At 52.8% G+C, this 17,476-nt stretch overlaps 1 protein-coding gene across 2 annotated transcripts in view; it reads left to right on the top strand.

Annotated features, from left to right (window-relative positions):
• GAS7 (growth arrest specific 7) overlaps positions 1-17,476 on the top strand; it is a 222,100-nt gene that overhangs the window by 56,711 nt on the left and 147,913 nt on the right. The window contains exon 1 of one of the 2 annotated variants that reach the window (XM_021067879.1): positions 12,076-12,415. The exons of the other annotated variant lie outside the window; for it this stretch is intronic. The gene's annotated coding sequence lies outside the window, so the exon portion shown is untranslated. Of the gene's footprint in view, positions 1-12,075; positions 12,416-17,476 lie in introns of those variants that run through there. 2 annotated transcript variants of the gene reach the window in all.

The raw sequence follows: 17,476 nt of genomic DNA, 5'->3' as shown, positions 1-17,476 counted from the left end.
GGAGCCGGGAGCCGCGTGGGGCGCCCTCTCGGGCACAGTGAAGCCCCTGTTTCTTCCTCCACCTCATGGGGGGGCCCCCATTCATGGCAAGGAGAGTCACGCATTCCCCCTTGAGAGAAGAATAGAGCCCGACTGTGCCCCAGGACAGAGTCCAGCTTCTTCAGCCGGCCCTCTGAAGCCTGGCAAGGGCTCCCACATGGTACTGGCATGAGTGGGCCCTGGCTGCCTGCCCCGCTGGCCCCTTGTGCATTGTGTGGCAGGGACACTAGGAGCAGTGTGCGTGCCTGCCCGGCCCCCCGCCCCCAGAGCCCACTGTCCCCAGGCTGTGCTCAGGATGGAGGGGCTTGGCCTGGAATCAGCTACCCAGGGCCCCCTGATGCCCCTTCCCTTCGCGGGGGCCTCGGACTCCACCCTCCCAGCCTTGAGCCTTCCCCCAAGCAATGGTGCCTGTCTGCACCTGGAAGGGTAGAGTCCCGGCTAGGGGCGCAGACAAAGGAGAGGCCACCCAGAGGTCCTTCTGCCACCCCGAGGAACAGGCAGCAGGGACCAGCAGGTCCCACAGCTTGTGGGTGATGCATGGGTCCTGGGGCCTCCATCTGCGCCCCGCCTGTGTCTGAAGTGGGAGCTGGAACAGCCTTGCCTCAGTTCAACAGCAGGACCGGACCAGGAGCCATTAACCAGGCACAGGGTATAGAGTGTCCCCTGGCTTTTCTTGGCATCATGTTGTGTGACTCCTCGTGTACTTTCCAGCCTTCAGATTCTAAGGCCGGGCTTGTCAGACTGCGGTCCCTGGACCAGCAATCACCCCTTAGACCTGCTCAGTCAGAAAGCAGGAGTGGGGCCCGAAGTCCACGCAGAACTTGCTCTCCAGGGAATTCTGTTGCAGGGGGAGCTCCAGGACCCCTGCTCTAAGGAGGGTGTTTGAAAACGGCTTTCCAGGGGCCAACAGGTGACTCTTGAGTGTCAAGGCCATGGCAACTGGAGAATGTAGCCGCATCCAAAAGCATTCAGATAAAGAGCTATTAAAACATGTTTGACCATGGAGTCCCCTTTTGGCCTTAAAACAGATAATGATCTCAGCCTGCCCCTTTACCCGTATTTTGGTTAATTCTGCACGTCAGGGTTCATGGGTGAAGAAAACCAAACTCCTGGCCGTCAGTGAGTAACTGGCCTGTGCAGTGGGGATGAGGTTGGGAGCCAGGGTTTTCCACTTTGAGCTGGGGGCTTGCCACCCTCCCTCCAGCGGCTGTTAACCCAACCCGCCGTCAGCCACAGGGGCAGTGGCTTGTCCAGGGGGCCAGGCCCCAGGTGACTCCTTGTCTGGCTTGAGAAAATGAGTTGTTTTCACATAGAGCCACACACACGAGCCCATGTGTTTGGGACAGTGAAGGATGCCAGGGGGTCTGAGAGATGCTGGCTTTTCCAAGGAGAAAGCACTGTTGGACAGGTCTTCAGTGGAGGGCAGGTTGCAGGCAAGCAGAGTGGCCGACCGTTTCTGAGGCTTTTAGAGTTTGCGAAGCTCTGTTTCCTGGGTGGGGCTGGGGGAGCCAGACCGCCGCGGTTCACAGATGGGGAAACATGCTCAGGGGGTTGGGGTCGCTCAGCTCATCAGCAAGCGGTGTCCTCTGATGTTCTCTGCCCTCTGTCTTGTCTCCCACAAGGGCTGTGGCACTGATGGTGTTTGGAGCTGGGGCTTTGACGTTGCTCTTGAAGCGTGGAAGTTGTATGGCCGGTAGCTAGAGTTCAGCCCAGGCTGTCACCGTGGGCTTTGGGGACTTTGCGTCAGGGGCTCACTGCCTCCCAAGTCTTCCCCTGGGGGAATGGGTCTCAGGAAATGCTGAGGTCTGGTGCTGTGCCCTGGCTGGGAGGGTTGCAGGGTTCTAGACTGGAGCGCTAGGGGCACCCAGGAGTCCCCGGGAGCGGACGAGGAAGAAGCAGGTGCTCTCCGTGGTCGGATCCTCCCTCCCCCTCCATAGCCACATTTGCTCGTTTTCTCAACTAATAAATGGGCCTGTGGCCACACAGGTTTATGCACTCCTTTATATATGTATGTATTTATCTTTTTTGGCTGCTCCCGTGGCATATGGAAGTTTCCGGGCCAGGGATCCATTTTGAGCCTCAGCTGCCATTTACACCACAGCAATGCCGGATCCTTAACCTGGGAACTCTGGATAGACTGTTTCAAAACAGATCTCTCGATTTAAAAATTTTTAATAATAGGTGCATTTTCATCTCACCTGCTGTTTTTTAAGGCACATTCTAGATACTGTACTTTATTTATTTTTGGCTGCCCTGCGGGCATGTGGAGTTCTGCTGCTTGGGCGACACCAGATCTTTAACCCACTGTGCTGGGTGGGGGATTGAATCTGTGTCCCAGTGCTGCAGAGATGCAGCCGATGCCATTGAGCCACATCAGGAACTCTATACCTTTATTTATTCACTCACATAATCCTTACAACAATCCTGTGGGTGCTGTTGGGCCCATTTTGCTTATGGGGAAACCGAGTCACAGGGAAGCGGGATCGTTTTTTCAGGGTTAGCAAGTCCGTGGCAGGGTTTGTGCCCATGCCATCTGTCTCCAGAGCTGGTGATCTGAACCACTGGTTACTGGGGTTCCACACATGGGGGGGGTGGAGCTCCTGCAGCTGTGTCACCCACATGCCTCCCCTCCCCACCCCACCCCCGACCCCGGTTGCCCATCTGTATGGCTGTTGAGGTGTGATGGGCTCAGAACAATTCCCCTGAGAGTCATCCTCGCGTCTTGGGGATTGAACCCTGGTCTAGCTGGACCCCTTAGGGGAGATTTAGGACAGGAAGGAAGAGTGTAGGTGCCCCAACTTTGGGGAGAAATGAGACCTGAGGGTCCATGGCAGAGCAGAAGGAACGAGAGGGCGGCTGGGCCAGCTCCTGGGGGCTGCTCCTTCCCGTCCGTGGCTGTGTCATCTACCAGGGCCTGGGGCCAGCCCTGGTCCAGCTGGCTCACAGCTGGATGCAGAGTGGGAGGAGATGGAGGGTCCAGAGGCCAAAAGACGGCCGGGGATGTGCATCCAAGGCCAGCCTTGACTTTCCTCCAGACAGGAAAAGCCGGCCTTCGTGCTCAGCTCACTCGAAGTTCGCCGGTGGGTTAGTGCCTCTGATAAGAGAGTTCCAAGTCGTGGTCAGAGACGTGCGCCGCCCAGCCGCATTTGGTCCCAGACAGCCGAAGTGTGACATCCTCCCCTGTCTTCCTCTGCCCCCAGGCCACAGTGGCCTGGGGAGTGACCAGGCTCAGCAAGAGGACAGAGATGGGCAGAGCCGAGGAAACGAGGGCCAGGAGGGGCCCCAGGACGGGGGCTGGCGCTTCTGGAGATGTGGGGTCCCACGCATGGAATCGACAGTTAGTTCAGAGGCCCCCAAGCCAGTCGATAGGAGTCTAGCTCCTGGGGTGATGGTGAGGACAGGGTGTGAGGGAGGAGGAAGGAAGTGGACGAGTAGACGGGGACTTTGACCGTGAATCAGACCCTCTTGGGAGTGTCCGCCATTGTGCTCAGCGCTTTGCAGGAACCCCATTCATCACCCACTGAATTAGCAGGCGTCTCAACTTCTGTCTCTCTGAATAAAATGGGTAGTAAAATGTGAAGTAAAATGTTTTCAGGAGGGTGGGGAACACCTGGGGCTGGCCTAGGGTGAAAACTCAAGTAACTGTTGGAGGGAGAGAGGAAGGGAGGAAGGTTAGGGGGCAGAAGAGTTAGAAAGATATTCCGTGGTGACCTAGAAGTGCTTATAACTGGAGTTCTGGTCGTGGCGCAGTGGAAATGAATCTGACTAGGAACCACGAGGTTGCGGGTTCGACCTCTGGCCTCGCTCAGTGGGTTAAGGATCCGGCATTGCCGTGAGCTGTGATGTAGGTCACAGACGCAGCTCACATCTGGTGTTGCTGTGGCTGTGGTGTAGGCTGGTGGTGACAGCTGCGATTTGACCCCTAGCCTGGGAACCTCCATATGCTGCGGGTTCGGCCCTAAAAAGACAAAAGGCAAAAGAAAAAAAAAAAAAAAGTGTTATAACTTTGCTTTTTTTTTTTTTTGGCTGTGCCCATGGTATGCAGAAGTTCCCAGGGCAAGGATCAAACCCGCGTCACAGCAGTGGCAACACTGGATCTTTAACTGTGAAGCCATCAAGAACTCTGCAGTTGTAACATTTTGAACTCTTTAAAATTGCTACCCGCCCTCCAAGTCTACCCTGAACGTGTGATTTCTCTTACCTTGCTCTAGTGTTTTTGCTCCAGCACCTATTATTCTTCATAGCTTACACATTTATTGCTTTTATTGTCTCTTTCCCCTTCCCCCCGTCCTGGAACCAGTGCTCCATGGAGGCAGGGTTTTTCCCCTCCTGTCTGATTGCTGACATGCTCCAAATGTCTGGAAACAGCACCTGACATTGGGTGGGTGCTCACTGAGTATCTGTCAAGTGAATGAATGGACGAAAGCACCCAGGAAGAGCTTGGCTTGTCTGTCTTTGAGGATCCGCGCGTGCAATTGATGTCTGAGGACGTGGTCCCCTGGGAGGTGCCCGCCCAGTCTGGCCACCTGCCCTTGACCCCAGAGGAAGGGCGATGCTGGTAGTGCCCATTGCTCAGATACAGGAAGACTTTCTAGAACTTTGGGCAGGACAGTGAGGACCCTGGGAGAACGACCAGGTAGTGAGTAGAGCTGCCTGCAGCTAAGGATTCTGAAGCCTGTGGTCCGACCGCATTCCTGAACCTCTCCCCTCCCCCTCCTGTCCCCACAGCTTGGACCCCACCCTCTGGGCTTGAGAGGTAGAAAAATGCTGGATTGAGCAATTGGGGCCGAGATGAGATCCCTGTTTACTCAGCCTCTCTCTTCTTGTCTAGTAGCTGGTGCCCGACCCACAGAATTAATCCAGGTTGTCCTGGTCAGCTCCACACCTGGAGCCAGGCGTGTCCCATTACTCAGGGTCAAGTCCAGACCCCACCTCTCAGCCTGGTGCTTGGGCCCAGCCTAGACCTCTGTCAGCAGCTCCCCACCCCCGGCCCCTGCCATGGGATCCTTAGCTGTGCTCAGCAAGTCCATTTCCAGTCTTGGCTCCCTTTTGCCCATGACCTGGATATGACCTGATCCATATCCAGGTGCCCTCTTGGCGTCACCATTCAACCTGTTCAGATGTCATACCCCCCGCAGCCAGTCGTGTTCAGTCTGTCCCTCCAGCCACTCCGGCCCAACAACTGTGACCCTCTTTTCTCCCGTGTCCCGTGTTTAGTTTATCAGGTTAGCACGTGGGCTCCTCCTTCCAAATAGATTTTTTAAAATCCACCCACTTCTCACCACCTCTGCTGTGTCATCTTGCCCCAAGCTGCAGCCACCCTTGTGTCCTTGGACCAGTGGAGTCACCTCCTGACCCCAGGCTGTTCTTCTCAATAATAAGTCCAATCAGGTCACACTGCTTCTCAGAACATCCCCGTGATGGCAGAGGAGGAGCTGAGGACTCTTCCCTCATCTTGCTGACAAGGCTCTGTGCCCCCAGGCCTGTGACTGCCCTTGACCTCATGGCCGTTCCTCCCTCATCTCTAACCTGCAGCCTGGCCTCTGTGACATCCTTCAGATGTTCCAGCCATGCGTCCTCCTAGGTGGATTGAGCAAAGAGGTCCCTGTCCTAATCCCCAGAGCCCGTGGGCGATAACCTTACTAGGCAGGCAGGATGTCGCAGGGCTGATTCCAGGAAGGCTCTTGCGATGATTTGGGCTTATTCAGGCGGGTCCAGTGTAAGGACAAGTGTCTTTATAAGGGGGAGGCGGGAGTGTCAGGGTCAGGAGTAGATGTGGCAACACAAGCAAGAGGTCGAGAGCGGGGGAAGGGGCCCCGAGCTGAGGAGGGCGGGCAGCTTCTGGAAGCCGAAAGAGGCGGAGAAGTGGATTCCCTTCTAGGACCTCTGTAAGGAGCCGGCCCTGCCAGCACCATGACGGTCACCCCATGAGACCCCTTTTCGACTTCTGACTCCAGAGCTGTGAGATAGTACCTTTGTGATGTAACTTTAAGGCTCTTAGCTGGTGATAATTTGGTTCAGCCACCACCAAAAACCAACCCACTCCTTCCTCTCCTTGGAGTGTCTTGCTCACTCTTAATTGCCCATCCCTTTATCCTGCCCTGTCTTTTCCTGCATCACTCATCACCTTCCCACAAAACCGGGTTATTACCCTGTGTGTCAGGTGAGTTTAGTGTCTGTGTGTTTCTTTCAAAGCTTTGTTGGAGTCTAAGGGACCCTGTTGTTCTCTAAGCCCAGCCTCTTCTTTTCATGCAAGGTGAAGGTGACCTTGGGGGAGAGGGGTCTTGCTCCAAGGTACGATAGACGTGATGTGGTAATTTCTAGAGCCCCCAGGGGTCAGACCTGCTGGTGCTTTCCTCTCCGGCAACTCTTTGGGGCTCCTCCTCCCCACCCCACCCCCGGGGGCAGCAGGACCTCGCTCAGGGCGGGTGCTTAGAACGTGAAGGCTGGGAATCACTCCTGGCAGAGGGATGGGTGGGTGAGGCAAGATCTTAAAGGAAACCAGGAGGTTCTCCCCAGGGAGGAGGCTGGGAAGCGTGCGTGCGTGGAGGGTGGGGTGTTTGGAAGACGGAAAGGAAGACTAAGAAAGTTCCCATCGTGGCTCAGTGGATGCCTGAAGATGTGAGTTCAATCCCTGGCCTCGCCCAGCGGGTTAAGGATCCAGCATTGCCATGAGCTGTGGTGTAGGTTGCAGACGTGGCTCAGGTCCCACGTTGCTGTGGCTGTGGAGTAGGCCGGCAGCTGTAGCTCCGATTTGATGCCTGGCCTGGGAACCTCCATATGCTGTGGGTGCGGCCCTAAAAAGACAAAAAAAATAAAACATCAGTGATGGGCGAGCCGGTGGGGCAGGAGTCGTGTGGCCACCCTGGGCACCGCAGGCTTGAGCTCCCCCAAACGGCGGGGTGCCTGGCCAAGGAGAAGCAAAGAAGGATAAGGGAGCCCTTCTTTCAGGAGGGTCTGAGGTTTGCTTCCCAGGACACAGCTGCAGGCTGTAAAGGGTGACCAGTTGGCTATTAGGAAGACTCCTTCCTGCCCCCTTCTCCGGAGGGGGTGGACACATTTTGAAAAACTTCCTGAGCTGGGGAGGGGACGTGACATTTTGCCCCCTCTCCCCAGACTGCTGATGAAGTGCAGTTAGTGATGAGCTTACAGCTGTGTTTTTGCGCCGCTCCCCCCACCCCCAGCCTGTGCACCCGCCTGTCCCCTGGGGCTCCCCCCACTGCCCCCCGCCCTCCCTGGTCCTCCCTCTGCTGGCGGGTGACTCACTCTTGTGCAACAGCCCAGGCGCTCCAAGACGAGCTGGTTTCCTCCGTGCCATGAGCTCCCTTCCTGATTTATGTCTTTCCATTTGGGTTAATGCTTTCCACATTTGGGTCTGAAAATTAGTGTGTGGCTCATTGCTGCAACCACCAAAACCCCAGTGCCCAGCCTGGGTCTGGCACAGAGAAGCCAGTCAGCCGGCGAGCCAGCCAGACAAGCCAGAGGGCGGCTTAGAACTTACCTGGAGGCTGTCTGGCCTCCAGCGGCCTCCCTGCCTCCAGGAGGGAGGCACAGAGAAGCATGCAGCCCCCGCTCCCAGCTCACCTGCTTGCTGTGAAGGGGACACAGCTTGGAGGGGTGTGCAGAGGTAACTGCTCGAGCCTGTGGCTTCTCATCGAAGAAGCTGTGTCGGGAAGTGAGAGGCACACGTCGCAGGGCGTGGAGAAGCCTTTTATCTCTGTGGCTTTGAAAGCCGAAAGCCACATACTGCACGTTGTGTGTGTGTGTTTCTCTTTTTCTTTGGGGAACAATAATATTACCTTCGTTGCCATGGTGTTGTTGTGGGGGTGGCTAATTGGACACAGACCTGATACAGGCTGGTGGCTGGTGTCCATAGTGATTATCGGACGCAGCCGTGGGACTCGCTTGCATCGTCTCCCCTAGTGTGAGAGGCTGTCAGGGCATCATTGGCCATGACAGCGGGCGCCCTGGAACGGGGTGGCACCCCCTCTTGGAAATGGGACCCGGAAGCTGGGATTTGTGCAGAGGCAGCACCACCCCCTGTCATTTCCAAGGCTGGATCACAGCCCAGGGTTGCTGAGGGCCAGAGCTTTGGGAACTGCTCCTTGGAGGCCAGCAGGGAGGGGACACCTGCTGTGGGGGGGAGGGGACAGAGGCTTCCGTGGCACCTGGGGGCTCATGGAGGCTGGGCAGGTAGGTATCAGTCTTCTCCTTGCTGTTGCAGCATTCATGCAGAAGGGTGTGCATGGGGTAGGTTTCAAATTCCGTTGAGTGTACATCCCCAGAGTGTATCTTTATTGGTTAATTTATTTTTATTGAATAGGTAAAATATAGATCAATTCTGACATTTGATAGGCACTGAAAAATACAAGTAGTTTCCTCCCTCCCACCCCCATCCTCTGCCTCTCAATCCCCTTCCTCAGAGGTGAGCAGGTTACCGGTTTCTTGTGGATGTAGAAGAAATAGTGCAGATATTAACAGATATACCTGTGCCTTTATTTCCTTCATACCTGTGGTAGATCCCTTTTTCTTTTCCTTGCTGCAGTCTTTTTAAACCTGTAAAATATATCTTGCAGTGTAGTCAATGGAAAGATGTTCTTGGGGGAGTTCCCTGGTGACACAGTGGGTTAAAGGCCTGGCATCACTGCCATGGCTCAAGTTGCTCCTGTAGAGGAGGGTTGATCCCTGGCCTGGAAACTTCCACATGCCGGGGGCATGCCCCCCTCCCCCCCCCAAAAAAAGGGTCCTCATATTTTAAATGCCTTCTTGACTCATTTCACCGTTCGGCATATAGGTTGCTTGTCATCTTTTCTTGTTACCTTAACCTGCTGTTTGTACCCTGTGCCCCCTTCATTCTGCACACGGGGGAATGTCAGGGAAGGATCAGTCCTTGAAGTTGAAAAGCTGGAGCAAAGAGTATGTTTGTAATTTTGTTAGAAAGTGCTAGGTTGTCTCCAATGAGGTGGCTCTATTACCCTTCCTACCAGCTAGGTCTGCGAGTGTCCATTTACCCACAGCTTCACCAGCACTGTGCATTTTTAAATTTTTAAATTTTCTTTTTTTTCTTTCTTTTTCTTTTTTCTTTTTTTCTTCTTTTTTTTTTTTTTTTTTTTTTTTTTTTTCGCTTTTTAGGGCTGCATTCATGGCATACGGAGAGTCCAGGCTAGGGGTCAAATTGGAGTTATAGCTGTCAGCCTACTCCACAGCCATAACAATGCCAGATCCGAGCTGTGTCTGTGACCTAGACCACAGCTTACGGCAACGCTGGATCCTTAACCCACTGAGTAAGGCCAGGGATCGAACCTGCAACCTCATGGTTCCTCGTCAGATTTGTTTCTGCTGAGCCGCGATGGGAACTCCTAAATTCTCTACATGGAAAAGTTTAGTGTCTTTGCTTTCAGTTGGTTTCTGAGCAGTGGTGCAGCCCCTCTGTAGGTTGGTGATTGTTTGACGTTCCTTTTGAACTCAAGGGAGGCCTCCTTTTTGGCATTTGAATTTTCTGCTCGTGATAACATTGCCAGAGTCCATTTCCTCAGTGCTGCCCCCCTACCCTTCCCTGCTTCTTCCCTCTCTAAACTCCTCCCCCCTTCCCCGCATGAGTCCTGCCTCTTATTTGCAGTTTCCCTACCTGCTCTTCTGGCTTCTCACTGTCCAGAGATAGAGTCTTTTTAATGAAAAGTCAGGCCAATGTGGGCCAGTATCTCTGGACTCCAAGCTGTGTGTCTTAGGACTCATGCTCAAGAACGGATTCCAGAGTAGGTTGGGGTCGGGTGGCTTGTTTCTCTCCCCCTAAGGTTTTCTAGTTGGGGAGCCAAGTGCATTCGGGGAGATGCTCGTAGTCAGCCCAGTTCAGTAGATCTGTGATGATGGAAAGCTCTCTAGTTGTGCGATCCGGTTCAGTGGCCACTCACATGTGGCTGGTGAGTCCTTGAGATGTGGCTAGTGTGGCCCAGAGGCTGGGTCTTCCATTTTCTTTGTAATTAACTTTTATTTATTTATTCATTCATTCATTCATTTATTCAGTGCTTTTTTTAGCGCCTCACCTGCGGCATATGGAAGTTCCCAGGCCACAGGTCGAATCAGAGCTACAGCTGCCGGCCTGCACCACAGCCGCAGCACCGCTGGGTCCAAGCTGTGTCTGCCACAGCGCTCGGCAATGCCAGATCCCCGACCCACTGAATGAGGCCAGGGATCAAACCTGCATCCTCATGGATCCTAGTTGAATTTGTTTCCATGGCATGGCACCAGGAACTCTGTAATTAACTTATGTTTACATTGTTATATGCACCTGGTGGTACCATATTGGGTGGCAAAGCTCTTAGCCATACGTTTCAGGATGAGACGCAGAGTGTATCTGACCTGGGTTTCCTCACGTCGGAATACAGCTGCAGTTCTCCCCGAGGTGTTCAAGCGCGGTCAGCTGTTGCTGGACCTTCATGTGTTTCCCTTAGTGTGGAACACACTGGGGAGGGGCCCAATTCCACCTTGGAATACGGGCCTTCCTTGAGGAGTCTGGCCATCCGCACATGTCCATGGCTGACCCCAAGCAAAGCCCTGTGGACACAGGCGTGAACCAAGCGAGCTAGCCCTGTCCGCGTGGAGCTTCTCATGCTTATCCTTCAGTAATGAGCTCGGGAGAATGTCAGTATCCTTGGACACTTAGAAGCTGACCTCACGGTATCACAGAAAAGGAAGTGTATTCGTTTCCTATTGCCACCAACGCAGCAGCTTTAAACAACACATCCTCTCCTATAGATCTGAAGGTCTGAAGTCTGAAATGTGTCGCAAGGTTAAAATCAACATCCCAGGTCTGGCTCCTTCTGGAGGCTCTGGGGGGAATCCATTGCTCTCCTTTTCCTTCTTCTAGAAGCTCTTTTTGTGGCCCGTGGCTGCACATTCTATTGTGTTCTCCCCATTTTGCCCTCCTGTTGGCTTCTTCCCTCTTTGACCTTGTCTCTTTTTTTTTTCTTTCCTTTTTTTTTGGCCATGGCATGCTGGGCCACAGTGGCCAAAGTACCACATCCTAGCCACCAAACCACCAGGGAACTCCTCCTGTCTCCTTCTTATAAGGACCCTTGTATTGTATTTAGGGCTCACCCAGGTAACCCAGCAGAACCTTCTCATCGCCACACTCTTAGCTTAACTGCACCTGCCAAGTCCCTTTTGCCATATAAGGTAACACCTGCAAGTTCCAGGGATGAAGATGTGGATCCACTTGGGGGACCATTTTTCAGTCGGAGGGTAGCTTTCAATACTCGAAGGAGAACACGCTTGTGTGAGAGGAGGTTGTTAACCAAGTGGGGTCCTTCCCAGGTGTTCTCAGTTGGTGGAAATGGACAGAACTTGGACAACTCCTGTTGAAGTTCTGATGTTCTAAAACAGTGCAGCTCGCTGTTCACAATGGCCAAGACATGGAAGCAACCTAGATGTTCATCAACAGAGGAATAGAAAAAGAAGATGTGGCACATGTATATGATGGAATATTACTCAGCCATAAAAAGGAATGAAATAACACCATTGGCAGCAACATGGATGGACCTAGAGATTATCATATGAAATGGACATATATCATATGATACCACACATGATGCCCATTGACAGGAGTGGATAAAGAAGATGTACATATACACAATGGAATATTACTCAGCCATTAAAATGGATGGACATAGAAATTATCGTGCTAAGTGAAGTCAGTCAGTGAGACACCAACATCATATGCTATCACTTACATGTGGAATCTAAAAAAAGGACACAATGAACTTCTTTGCAGAACAGATACTGACTCACACAGACTTTGAAAAACTTATGGTTTCCAAATGAGACATGTTGGGGTGTGGGGGGATGTGCTGGGGGTTTGGAATGGGAATGCTATAGAATTGGGTTGTGATGATCATTTTACAAGTATAAATGTGATAAAATTCATTGAGTAATTTAAAAATAAATACATAAAAATTTTAAGCAGAAAAAAAAAATCAGTACAGCTCCCATTTGGCAGGTCTCCACGTCACCTAGGGAGTGTGGGGACAAGAACAGAGGCCTAGATCGGATCCCACTTCATGAAGCCTTGACTGTGCACTCCTTAGGAACTCTCCAGGTGACTCTTCTCCCCGGTAAAGTGTGAGAAGCCCTGCTCTTGGGCGTCCTCTCAGAGATGCTGTGTGTGAGTGTGCACCCGGGAGGTGGAAGGCGGGCCTTGGTGAGTAAGCGCCCGAGCTGGGCTGGGGACAGGAAGTGCTGAAGAAGGCCAGAGGAGGGGCCGGTGTCTGCAGAGGAACTGCCACCTGAGCCACACCTGGGAGGCAGGAGAAGGTTTGGCCACAGCAAGAAGCCAGGAGAGTGCACCGGGCAGAGGGAGAGACTTGACTGCAGTGTGGAGGTAGGACAAGCATGCACATCTGGGGACACGGAGGCCATTCAAGGTCAGAAGGACAGGGACAGGGAGTTGATTTGACAAGGGGAGTGCTAATGCAATTCACCTGCTAGGGTTGCCAAGGTCAAGGCAGGGCTGAGGCAGGATCCAGCTTGTGGAGCTGTCTGCCGCGGGGCCATGGATGAGGGCCCAGGCTGGGTGGTGGCGGGGAAGATGGAGAAATAGAGGAGGAAATGGGAGTGACACTACCTGAGCAGGTGTGTCAGGTGCCGGAATGTCAAGAGCAAGGCTGACGAGGCCCTTGATTGCCAGGTCTGCTTTGCGGTGAGGAGGTGTATGTGTGGGGCAGTAAACAGACACACCCAAGCCAGCAGGGAGAGTGTTAGTGGGAAACGGTGGAGAAGAAATTGGTTCATACCATCGGCAGTAACCAGACGGAGGCTCATTTAGACTGGGTGCTTCTGGGGGAAACTCCCATTTAAGCTGATGTCAGAATCCAGCCATAGGAAGAGCGGGGGTGGGGGTGGCAGGGATTGGGGGTGGGCACTGCAGCAGAGGTGACAGTGCAGAAGCCATCCAGGGAAACCTAGAACAGCACTGCCCACCAGCCTGTTTGACAGCTTAGCACCCGGGACACTGCCTTGGCAGACTTAGGAGCACATTTCACGTTTTCTTTTCGTTTTCATTAATTGCAATTTAACTTGAGGAGCTCCCCCCGTGGCGCAACAGGATCCGTGGCGTCTCCGGAGCACTGGGACGCAGGTTTGATCACCAGCCCGGCACAGCGGGTTAAGGATCCAGCGTTGCCGTCGCTGCAGCGTAGGTCTCAACTGCGGCTCAGATTTGATCCCTGGCCCAGGTTCTCCGTATGCTGCAGGGTGGCCAAAAAAGAAAAAAAAATACTTAAAAAAGTCAAACTACAACTGGCATCCACTGCATTGCATGACATTGAGCGAGAAGGTTTGGTGTGGCTGAAGGGGGTGGGGTGCAGAATAATAGAAAGCAGATTTTATTGTTTTGTGAATTAGACTAAAGAGTGTGGATTTATTCTTTCAAGGAGGAGCGCAAAGCCTTTGGATGATTTTAGTTAGAAGGCTGCCATAGGTTCCTGTTTTATGCGTTTGCTCTGGCTGCCGTGCTGAGAATGGCTTGTAGGGGATGAAGAGTGGAACTCGGAGACCAGTCGGAAGATCACTGGGATGGTAGCGAGTGCTGATGGTGCCTTGGCAACCACGGTGGCAGCATTGGAAACGGGAAACACATGGGTGGGTTCCAGCTGAGTTTTGGAGGTGGATTGACGACGGGAGTTGCGAGGCACTGGATTGGTAAGGTGAGAACTTGAACTTGGGGATCCTAGATTTGACACATTAGCACCATGATGGGTTGTGGTGCCCTTTGCTAAAATGAGGCCTGGAGAGCAGGTTTGGTTTTGCTTTGTTTGTGGAAGCCGGGAAGGTGTGGGGGGTTGTTAGAGATTCCTCCAGAGCATCTGTGTAGTGCTGTGACAAGTAGCCAGGTGGATGTGGGGGAGAGGTCAGGGCTGGAGAAGTGGATTGAGGGGCATCAGTAAATAGAGGGTGTAGAAAGCCCTGGGACGGGCAGGGTCAGGCCTATAAGGAAAGGGTAGAAGCAGAGAGGAAAGAAGGCGAGTTCCCGTGTGGTTCCGCGGGTTAAGGATCTGGCATCGTCCCTGCAATGGTTTGGGTTCGATCCTTGGCTCGGGACCTTCCACATGCCGTGGACATGGCCAAAAAAATAAAAATAAAAAATTCAAAAAAGAGAGGAACGAAAGCGAGGGGCAGGAGCTTGCTGTAGCATTTACAGTTGCGCCTGGGGGGAGATCTAGCTGGAGACGACTTGGGAAAACATGAGAGGCCACAGAAGCCGCGGTTTCCAGAAGGAGGGAATGTTGAAGGTTGCCGTCTGGCTGAGGATCGTCAAGGAGAGTGCCGGGTGCCCTTGCTTTGGTACCAGCTTGGAGGCCTTGGTTGACCTTGGACGTCAGGCTCAGTGGAGCGGGTGGGCGAGCATTGGAGGTCAGGAAGCAGGGGTCCCGACTGTCAGGAGGTCTTTTAGTGAAAAGAGTCACTGTGATGAGAAGCGAAGGAACATGCAGGGGCAGGAAGCGGGGAGCAGGGGAGGGGTCAAAGGATAGATTTAGCTTTCTTTTTAAAAATTTTTGATTTATGTATTTTATTTATTTTTATTTTTAATTTTTTTTTTTGTCTTTTTGCCTTTTCTAGGGCCGCTCCCACGGCATATGGAGGTTCCCAGGCTAGGGGTCTAATCTGAGCTGTAGCCATCGGCCTACGCCCCAGCCACAGCAACACGGGATCTGAGCCACGTCTGCAACCCACACCACAGCTCACGGCAATGCCGGATCCTTAACCCACGGAGCGAGGCCAGGGATGGAACCCGCAACCTCATGGTTCCTAGTCGGATTCGTTAACCACTGTGCCACGATGGGAACTCTACATTTGTATATTCTTTTTCTCACATTTTTCTCCATCATATTCTATCACAAGTGACTAGATAGAGTTTCCTGTGCTATACAGCAGGATCTCATTGCTGATCCACTCCAAATGCAATGAATTTACTTTTAAATAATTAATTTTTAAAGACAGTGTATTTCCTTCTTTCCTTCCTTTGCTTTCTTGGCCACAGTGTACAGCAACTTGCTCTGGGGTCTCAGTCTCAGACCAGGGATGGAAACCAGGCTGGGAAGTGAAAGCACCGAGTCCTAACTGCTAGGGAACTCCCCCACTGAATTTACTTTTAAGGCAGAGCAGCAAGAATTGAGTGCCAGTTTGAGACTTGTGGCCATCCATTTAAAGCGGGCCTTCTCAATGTTAGAATTATCTGGAGATCCTAAAAAACAAACCAAAACAAAACAAAAACCACACACACACACAAAACCCCGAGCCTGGGTATTTTGATTTTGATTGAGATTCTGATTAATCTGTATGGGCTAGATCCCAGGCACCCTGCTTTTTCAGTGTTCCCCTGGTGAGTTTCATGTTCATCCAGGCTTGAGAAGCACTGATTTAAAATACCAGGTCAAGGGGATGACCAGGTCAAGGGCATGCCCGTGAGAGTAGGTGGCTGAAGTAGGCCATGTGTGGGCCCATGTCTATATAAACAACTTGGGCCACCCTAACTCAGCACGCCAAGGCCATCTAGTTGTCTTACACAGTCCCACCAAAGAAATGCCATGTTGGTCAGCAGGTGTGTCTGCTCACCAGGCTGCTCTGGAACCTTTACAGGGTCCTGGGATGACCCTATCGGTACCCAGTCTGGGGCTCCTAGGGGCATCTGGTCTACCTTAAATACGGGCTTCATGGGTGGAGGGACTGACCCATTTGGGTATACGGAGGGTGCTGCAGAAAGGTTCTCCCAATCCCTGCTGATCCAGGCTCCTTAGACAATTTCAAAGAAGGTCCTGAAAGGGTGGGGTGCCTTGGGCCACGCGGCTTGGTCCTGAACAAGGGAAGAGGAAGGAAACAGTTGAGAAACTGAGAGCCCACCTTCGAAGATGGGTCCTCTCCCCCCAGCTGCCAGAACTCAGAAGAGGAATCATCACGAAAGCCAGGAACTCAAGCATCTCTTGGCAAGTAACTCACGCCTCGACAGCCAGCAAGGATCTGAGGTCGGCGCACAGCCACGTGAATGAACTTGGAAGGGGATTTGCTGGCAGCCCAGCCTTGAGGAGACTACAGCCCTGCGCTGCAGCTTTGTGAGCAACCCTGGGTCAGGCTCCAAGTCTGGGTTAACTGGACCCAGAACTCTGACCTGCAGAAACCGAGATGACACGTTAGTTGTTCGAAGCCACTGAGTTTCGGGCTAATTCGTTACTCAGCAGTGAATAAAAGGAGAAGAAGAGGCAAAGCCAGTGTCATTAGAACTCTCCATCTCTTGGCTCTACTTTCCCCTGTGTCGACGTCATTTTCTAGCTTAGTCACCTCTTTGCAAAGATTCTAAACCTCTCAGTACTTCCATCAAAAAAGGATTATCACTAGGCACTTGTGCAGTAGAGCCTAGGATGGCATAGTTGGGAAGTGGATCGTCCTAACTGTGGCCTGAGGAAGGAACAAGAGTGGTACCCAGGGGAAAGTCAAGATCAGTTGACTCCAGAGGCAGGGAAATGGAATCATTCTGCTCCAGCTCCCAGGCGGAGAGGGCACTGAATGCTTAGTGTCATGGACCATCAAGGGAAAAGTCTCAGGGCGTAAAGGCAACAGCTTCAAGGATCTTGGGGAGAAGTGAAGGCTGAGAAAAGGCCCGTGGGAAGTGGTGAGGCCTGTTTTATACTGTGGGAGAGATTTGTGTGCCGTGTCCAAGGAGCACACTGGTGAGGTGCCAGGCAGGCAGCTAGAGACCATTCTTGGGTCATCTGGCGGCGAGATTTTGCTCATCCGTGCTAATAGCAGATGAGGTTGTAGGTTGCACGTCTAGAAATACAAAGACATTCATCTCCAAAAAGGCAAGGCCACCAGGAACCGTATACATCACTCGTGTCATCATCTGTTAAGCCTGAAGGATTCCGAGTTGTCTCTTAACCTCGTGGTTCCGTTTCCTCCTCCTGAGCCTTCAGAGCTCCTGGCAAGGAGGGGCATCATTGGATCCCAGCCTCTTCTTTTCTTCTTTCTTTCCTTTCCTGGTCTCCTGTGTAGGTGCTGAGGAGCTGGGCTAGTCATAAGCTAAGAATATTCCTCCAGGCCGGGAGGAGAGCAGAAGAGCAGAGCCTGGCCCTTCCCTGTCCCCCGTCATCTGCCTTTTGGAATGAGGTGGGGGCCGATCGCGAGTTTAGCTGATCATGCTGTCCAGTTTGAGCGATGCCAGAGAAGATCTCTGGGGGCAACTTGGCAGTGGCCACCACACGGACTGGCATAGCTAGGTGTGTGCCCAGGGCAGCTAACCTTGCCAGAGGCATGGAGATGCAGCTCTCTTTTCCAGACCAGATGTTGTGTGTGCAGACCAGATGTTGTGTTACGAAGATGCTGTCGTAACTGCCTGTTCTCTTTCCTCCATCTCCGGCGCATCTCACGGGGCGGGCGTGCAGGGGGTTGC

The sequence above is a fragment of the Sus scrofa genome, chromosome 12, assembly GCF_000003025.6.
Source record: "Sus scrofa isolate TJ Tabasco breed Duroc chromosome 12, Sscrofa11.1, whole genome shotgun sequence".
Lineage (NCBI taxonomy): Eukaryota > Metazoa > Chordata > Mammalia > Artiodactyla > Suidae > Sus > Sus scrofa.
Note: the sequence above shows the minus strand (reverse complement) of the source record. Positions and strands in the feature narration are given on the sequence as shown.